Source organism: Xyrauchen texanus, chromosome 2 (genome assembly GCF_025860055.1).
Source record: "Xyrauchen texanus isolate HMW12.3.18 chromosome 2, RBS_HiC_50CHRs, whole genome shotgun sequence".
NCBI lineage: Eukaryota > Metazoa > Chordata > Actinopteri > Cypriniformes > Catostomidae > Xyrauchen > Xyrauchen texanus.
Genome location: NC_068277.1, coordinates 32750237 through 32758593, shown reverse-complemented (window position 1 = coordinate 32758593; position 8357 = coordinate 32750237). Strand labels below are relative to the sequence as shown.

The window sequence follows — 8357 nt, the reverse complement described above, 5'->3', positions numbered from 1 at the left end:
AGATGACAGGATTTCACAAGCAGGATCAAAGTTTTAATCATTGAGTTAAAGATTTGATTGTTGGCAAAATTTTATAAACATATGATTCCTGAGAGAGAAGACCTTGCTATTAAATTAATTAGACCTCTGTTATACAGTAGATAGATATTAGGCCTAATCTATTAATTAAGATTGTGTATATTAACATGAAATGACAGTAGATAACCAAACAAGACCAGAACTAACTAAAGCACAAAGCACAGAAAGAAAAACAAAACCTGTACTGTCCAGAAATTAGAAAGTGGCATGTTGGATTAATGTTTATGTTTTGAAACATTACCTACAGTTGAAGTCAGAAATTTACATAAACCTACACAAACTATAGTTTGGGCAAGTCATTTAGGACATCTACTTTGTGCATGACACATGTAATTTTTCCAACAATTGTACAGACAGATTGTTTCACTTATATTTGAATATATCACAATGCCAGTAGGTCAGAAGTTTACATAAATTGAATTGTTCCTTTAAGCAGCTTGGAAAATTCCAGAATATGATGTCAAGCCTAGGGTTGCAATGGTATGAGATTTTCACGGTATGATAACCATCTCAGAAAAGATCACGGTTTCACAGTATCACGGTATACGGTATTACACAATTACTATTATTAGTGAAAACAGAAGGGTTATTTTATTTATTTATTTTTGAGCACACACTTTATTATTATTGAAACTTGAAACCATTTATTTTATTGAAGTATGTGTAAAAAAGTCTCCCTTTTGAAAATAAATAAATAGAAAAAATAAGAAAGCTAACCGAATTATAAACATGATAAAAAAATAGCATGTAACTATAACATGTTATATAACTAAATAATGTTAGTTTACATGTTAGCATAGCATGTTAAATAAACTACTAAATGAAAAATAACATCAGTTGCGTGTGCTTTTAAAGTAATGTCCTATGATTATTAACAGTTAATATATACTGTAGGTGCGCAACCGTGAGGCCAGACTGCTCCTGTCTGTACCTTTAACTCAGTGGTTCTCAACTGGTTTTGCTTCAGGACAGATTTTACATTGGACATCAAGTGACATTATTTTTGTTTTTGATGTCAACAACAAAATCTACAGGATTTTGAAGAGCATATTTACTTATATGAGCCCATTATTATCCCGTTTGTTACCTAATATTACATATTTATACACATATTACACAGAAGGAAAGGCTCCTCATTACCATGGTTAGCTCAGTGTGCTAGTCTTAAATAATAGTAATAATAATAATAAATGAATGTATTTAAGAAAAATAAATACTAGCTGAAACACATCTTGAAACTTTAACTACAAATGCCACTGTTGATATAAAATGAGTTCTAATAGATTTTACATTTAGATTATTTCATATGAAACTATAACATTTTGTCAAAATATAACTAATATAAATGTTACTTTTACTCATGTAAAATCCTGAAACAAATTTGTAAAGGTGATGGTGGGTTTTTTTTTTGGTGCATAGCACAGTGTTGATCTTTTCCTCCGTAACACTGTAAACTAGAAAAGTCTCACTAGAATTGAAATTGGTCTCATCAGTTTTAATGTTTGCGCTCCGCAATATTGAGGGAAGCTGGTTGTTGTACGCGCGTGCCAGAGAGTGCAGATGAGAAGCCTTTAGCTGTTTGTGAGATTATCATTAAATCTGCCTCGGCAGTCCTAAATAGTCGATCACTCTGGCAGCCGCCGAAATATCTTCAATGGGAGAAAACACTGCTTTAACTCACACACACACACACACACACACACACACACACAGTTGTGTTTCCATGTTTTATGGGGACTTTCCATAGACATAATGGTTTTTTTACTGTACAAACTTTATATTCTATCCCCTAAACCTAAACCTACCCCTAAACCTAACCCTCACAGAAAACATTCTGCATTTTTACATTTTCAAAAAACATCATTTAGTATGATTTATAAGCTGTTTTCCTCATGGGGACCGACAAAATGTCCCCACAAGGTCAAAAATTTCGGGTTTTACTATCCTTATGGGGACATTTGGTCCCCACAAAGTGATAAATACACGCCACACACACACACACACTCATGTCAGACCCCCTTGCCTCGCTTCTCTCTGACATTTTCTCCGCTGCATGTTTGTGAGTGTGTCGCAAGTTGACGAGTCTGACAGACAGTCGCTAAGGAAAGGAGATGCGCACGCGCATGTGAGATTCTCCGTCCGGTTGCATTTTTTTCTCTATACCGTAGATAAGCAAATGTACATGGTATGATAACCATACATTTTCAAACCGTGGTATACCATGAAACCGGTATACCGCTGCAACCCTAGTCAAGCCTTTAAATAATTATACAATTAGCTTCTGATAGGAGGTGTACTGAATTGGATGTGTACTTACAGATTTATTTTAAGGCTTACCTTCAAACTCAGTGCCTCTTTGCTTGACATCATGGGAAAAGCAAAAGAAATCAGCCAATCCAGGAGGGACTGATGCACTTCACAAAATAGAAGGGATCATGAGGAAGGAAAATGTGGCTATATCGAAGCAACATCTCAAGACATCAGCCAGGAAGTTAAAGCTTGGTTGCAAATAGGTCTTCCAAATGGACAATGACCCCAAGCACACCTCCAATGTTATGGCAAAATGGCTTAAATCAACAAAGCCAAGTTACAGCAGTTCTGATTGGAGGAATGGGCAAAAAATCCAGCAACTTATTGTGAGAAGCTTGTGGAAGGCTACCCAAAACGTTTGACCCAAGTAAAAAAATGTAAAGGCAATGCTGCCAAATACTAACAAAGTGTATGTAAACTTCTGACCCACTGGGAAAGAAATAAAAGCTAAAAATATATAATTCTCTCTACTAATATTCTGACATTTCACATTCTTAAAATAAAGTAGTGATCCTAACTGACCTAAGGCAATGTTTCTACGATTAAATGTCAATAAGAGTAATGTACAGAGAGAGAGAGAGAGAGATGGATTTACAATCCAATAGAAATAAACTATTGATTTCTTGTGGTCCTATGTGTGGATGACAAATTTTCACCAAAATGTTAAAACAAAAAAATGTGGGAATGTCCCGCACTGTGCACATGGATAATTAAAATGTTAAGTAATATGTGCATTCATGAAGTGGGTTTTTTCCCCTGTAATTTTCAACCCATTGGAAATTGATGCTGCTAAGACACTTGTAACAGGGCAAGGACGGATCTAGGAGAGTGCGCTCAGTGGTCTTGCTCATCTGTAAGGTTGCACATTATGAAGTAAAAATGTGATATGTGATAAGATCTTGGAAAATTCTATATGCAATACGATAATCGTATGATGACGTCATCGGAGTGCGTGGAACATCGGAACCCCCACCACCCAAATAAATTTAAGTTTATTGGAATAAAAAAGGACCATGACCATGTAGCTGATATTCAAAGTTTTCGTCAATTATTTGTATAATTTTTTGTAAAAAAGCATATGAATATAAAGTTAAGATATCCCACTATATGGTGAAATTAAAAGTGTTGTAAAATATTTTAGTTTTGCACTGTAATACATGTCGTAATAATTTCAAATTACTTCATCAATACGTGACTTGTATTTTGAAAAATAATGTCCAGAAGCACTTGCTGGAGACATTCGCTTTCTGCAACGTGCTTGTCAGATTCACGGGTCAATCCATTAATCGAAACCAGTCCTTTGATATATCCACACCAGACCAAAGTGGCCAATAAGCAAGCCGAGTTTGAGTTTGTATTCTGGCATCTGGTCTCATTATTATCTGCACATACACACAACATAGTGAAAGCACATGACAGCTTCAGTTACAGCTACACTCCATCATTTAAGTGACAATGGCATAGTATGTACATTTGCGATGTTTCAATAAATTAGATATATCGAGCAGCTACTTGTCTGTCTGCACGCTGTTGTTCGCTTACACAAATGCACGTCTCACTCACATTTATGTTCTTGGTTAGAAGACTGTGTTCACTACATGGATTTTGTGCTCTCTTGCTTGTTGTCTGCTTGCACTAACGTTATAAAGGCAGCATGGCTCTAATAGGGCAAGTGACAGTTCTTGCAACTGGCCCGAATCTCTCTCACACTGGCCTTTACTTGTGTCATCGGGCAGTCCTTATTTTTGAGCCTTTCTATGTTCACAAATGATCTGACTCTTGATCTGGCAGATTAAGAACATACTGGTTTGCAGGACAAAGGTAACCACCCACTGATAAACTGTGCAGAACATTGGACATTGGAAGGAGCAAATTATTGGTTTACCTTGGGTCACATTCAGATGGGTTGAATTCAGATGAAATATATACAATTAATTGAATCCTAGGGCAAAGGAAGATGAGACAATGGTAGGATTATTTCCCCAATTTTTATAACTGATCCATTGTCATTTCATACAGCTAATATAATGATGTCTGATTATCATGCTATTATGAAAAAATCTGTTCAATCAGATTCTATCTACTACAGCTTGTAGCCTATATTAGAAATGATCGCTCTAAAATTGCATTATGTGATCAATATTACATTTTGAGTAATCTGGGGCTGTTCTTGGTAGCTGCATTTGATTTATTTAATTATTTATGTATTTTTATTTCACACCAAAAAAAAAATTAAATAAAAAAAAAAGGTTTTACAAGCAATTTAATTCCTTTCATTCAGATTAATTCCGTTTCATTCAGACAACATAATCTCACATTTAGTTGGATTAGGTCAAATCAAACCAAATAAGTCAGTAAACTGAACAACCTGTTTTTGTTTTAGTGTATGATGGTAGAGAGTCCTAAGTTTTGTATGGATGATAACATAACCTGGACTTTGGTCTTCTCCTGGCGTAGCTATTTGGGATGGGGCAATGTTAGGGATGGTCGTGGTTGGATTTATTCTGCCTATGCCAAAGAGGACATGGCAGGAACAACTTTTATGATGTTGAGTAGCTAGGCTCACATTACTTATTATTAAATATCCAGGCTATATCCTTATAGCCTTACAAATGTCATTTTTTGAGCACCCTATATGGTTTTAATAAAAAAATAAAATTTGTGATCACAATTTTTATTGTTTCAGAATGTCAGCAGATACGAAACAAATCCAGAATCACAACTCAGATGAACTATATACAAACAGATGCCATGAAAACTGTCCACCTTAAAGGAAAAGTGATAGAGTAGGTCAAATAAATGAAATAAGAGATCAGGGTTTAAGCTTGTCCAGCAACACTTCAGCAATTTCTGCCCAGTTCTGAATAATCCTGTCCTTTGCTCCATTGAGCTTGGCCGTAGGCTAACCAATTGAAATGGATGGTTCTATCCAGAGCTATAAAACAGCCTTTTTGGCGGCCATACCGGCTGCCAATAAAGTAATTTTTTGTTGGAGTGAAGACTCGCCCAATAGCAGGAAGACCATGGGATCATGTGGTATCTCTGTGTAAAATATCAGAAAGAACAGTGCATACAAATGTCCACAATGCTACTACAGTGGGGCACTCCCAAAATCTGACCAGTTTTAATAAATGTTTTTATTAGGATATGTGTTTCCACTGAGATATGCTATGTGTGCTTGTCCAATGACTTTGTATCTTACTGTGATTATTTCCAATATATAAAAGATGTGGTTTGGGAGACAAGAAGAGAAAGCTTGTGTTCAGGCCTCTGTGGGGATTTCACAGCCATGTGAACGACCGAAAGTAACCTTGCATGTGCGCTCTTGCTCTCTTTTCCTCCCTCTTTTTTCATTCCCTCAGTGTCTTACTCACTCAATCACTCACCCACCATCTCTTCTCTTGCTCTTTCACTTTGATTGTTTTCTTAAAATCATTCTGAACACCTCAGCTTTGGAGATCTGTAACATCCAAACAGAAGTCAGCCTCTCTCGATTCTACTCTCTGTGTTTTGTCTCAGAAGAGAAGCTGTATCTCTGATGGCATCCAGACTATTGGAGAGGATAAAAATGATGTGTTGCTAGCAACATGCTGAGAAAGATGGACAGACAATAACAAATTGTCGCACACTTGGGGTAAGTGCCTGCCTCACTCATAATGAAATCATCTATCATTTCAATTCAAAGCATACACACTCTGCTGCTTTTATTAATACATTTAGTATAATGCTCAAACTTGCTAACAAAAATGCTACTTCTTGATTCATTGTTTTATATATATAATGTATGTATATACACACACACACACACACACACACACACACAGAACTGTGCAAAAGTTTTAGGCGCTTGAGAAAAATGTTGCATAGTGAGGATGTCTTCAAAAATGATGACATAAATAGTTTTAATTTATCAATTAATGTCACACAAAATCCAGTAAACATAAAAAAAGCTAAATCAATATTCGGTGTGACCACCCTTGCCTTTAAAACAGCACCAATTCTGCTAGGTACACCTGGACACAGTTTTCCTTGGTTGTTGGTAGATAGGAAGTTCCAAGCTTCTTGGAGAATTTGCTACAGTTCTTTTATTCAATGGTTTCTGTCTCTTCATGTAATCTCAAATTGACACGATGTTCAGTGGGGTAATGACTGTTGCAGGGCTCCCTGTTCTTCTATTCTAATCTTTTCAACTTGCAAAAGTAATGTTTGGGAGTCTAACATTTATATTTCCTATTGACACACTAAAGCTGAAGATATAATTAACCATCTTAAGATATAATATATATATTTCTGTATATATTTTCTGAGATGATATACTTCATCACAATTGTACAGAGTGGTTATCTGAGTTACCGTTGACTTTGTCAGTTTGAACCAATCTGGCCAGTCTCCGTTGACCTCTTATATCAACAAGGCATTTCCATCCGCAGAACTGCCCCTCACTAGATGTTTTTAGTTTTTGGCACCATTCAGAGTAAACTCTAGAGACTTCCCAGGAGATCAGCAGTTACAGAAATACTCAAACCAGCCCGTCTGGCATCAACAATCATCCATGCGATTATCAGCCAATAATCATGTGGCAGCAGTGCATAAAATCATTCAGATACAGGTCAGGAGCTTCAGTTAATGCTCACATCAGAATGGGGACAAAATGTGATCTCAGTGATTTTTGTTCTGAGATGTGGGTTGGCTCTGTTTTGGCAGCACGAGGGGGAACCTACACAATATTAGGCAGGATATTTTAATGTTGTGGCTGATCGGTGTGTGTGTGTGCATATATATATATATATATATATATTTAGTTGCATAAGTTAAACAGATGTTTAATGAAAACAATTTCAAGTTTCATAACATTTGCATTTAATTTTTTTTTAGGACTGTCCTGATGAAGCTATTTCACATAACAGATATTAACATTCTACAAGACAAAATAATAACTGAATTTACACAATTAGCCACTGGCTGGTAATCTTTCAGATTTCACTTACCAGTGTTTGAGTAGTGTAGTGGCAAATACAAATATTTTAAGTATTTTTATGATATGAAATTAACCACTAACACTGAGAAATGTTTGTTGTTGTTATTCTTTACTCTGCATTACTTTTTGAATGCTAATGATTGGCGGCAGTGGCATGTTGAGCCTGCTCTTCTGAGAGACGTTGGCAAGCACTTCGTGCTGCCAGCTGCTGACTTTAAAATTCAAATTCAATTCGAATGTTGGTAATATTTATGGCAAAAATTTAAATGTAATTGTTGACAGCCCTAGTCCTCTGTATAATTAATATCAGCATTAGCTGAAAGATAATTTATTTTATACTGTAAGTAAGCTAAATTGACATTATAACTGAATTATACCCAAATGAATTGGAATTGAAAGCTTGTGAATCTGAATCACTCCATGTATTTATATAGTTATAGTTATTTTCAGTATTTCCATTCCACAGTCATGGAAAACCTGAAAATGTCAGGGAATTTCCGTGCCTGGATAATTATGTTATCACCTAAATATTTACAATTATGTACATGTATTTATTCAGCAGACACTTAACCAAAGTGACTTAGAAAATGAGGAACATTCATCATATAAAATCCAAAAATATCCGCAGTGTCGCACGTCCGAGTTCTAATCGTGGCTGGAGTAGTGTCAAAAATATTGCACTTGGTTAGAGCTTGTGTAGAGAACTTGCTCACATTAGCGACATCAGTCTTAATAAAACTGATTTTTAAAAATCAGTTTCCAGAAATCACATACGACTGGAAAAGTAATGGAAATTCATTGGTCGGTAAGGGTGGGAACCCTGTATTTTGCTTATTAGCTGACAAGTAGCTGACAAGATCGTATTCTAGGATTGAAACAGCAAATTTAGCTAATTTCATATCGAAAATATTATTTCCCCAATCGGATGTCCCTCTCTGCTTGAACAGTTTCTCGAAACTCTCAGAGCAACACCCATGAGTGACCTCTCTTG

At 35.8% G+C, this 8357-nt stretch overlaps 1 protein-coding gene across 4 annotated transcripts in view; it reads left to right on the top strand.

The window, feature by feature from the left end:
- Nucleotides 1–8357, top strand: part of LOC127663462 (oxysterols receptor LXR-alpha-like) — a 30590-nt gene that overhangs the window by 4862 nt on the left and 17371 nt on the right. For 3 of the 4 annotated variants that reach the window (XM_052155089.1, XM_052155083.1, XM_052155068.1), the window contains exon 2: nucleotides 5908–6022. The gene's annotated coding sequence lies outside the window, so the exon portion shown is untranslated. Of the gene's footprint in view, nucleotides 1–4337; nucleotides 4357–5907; nucleotides 6023–8357 lie in introns of those variants that run through there. The other variant, XM_052155073.1, reaches the window with a different exon arrangement.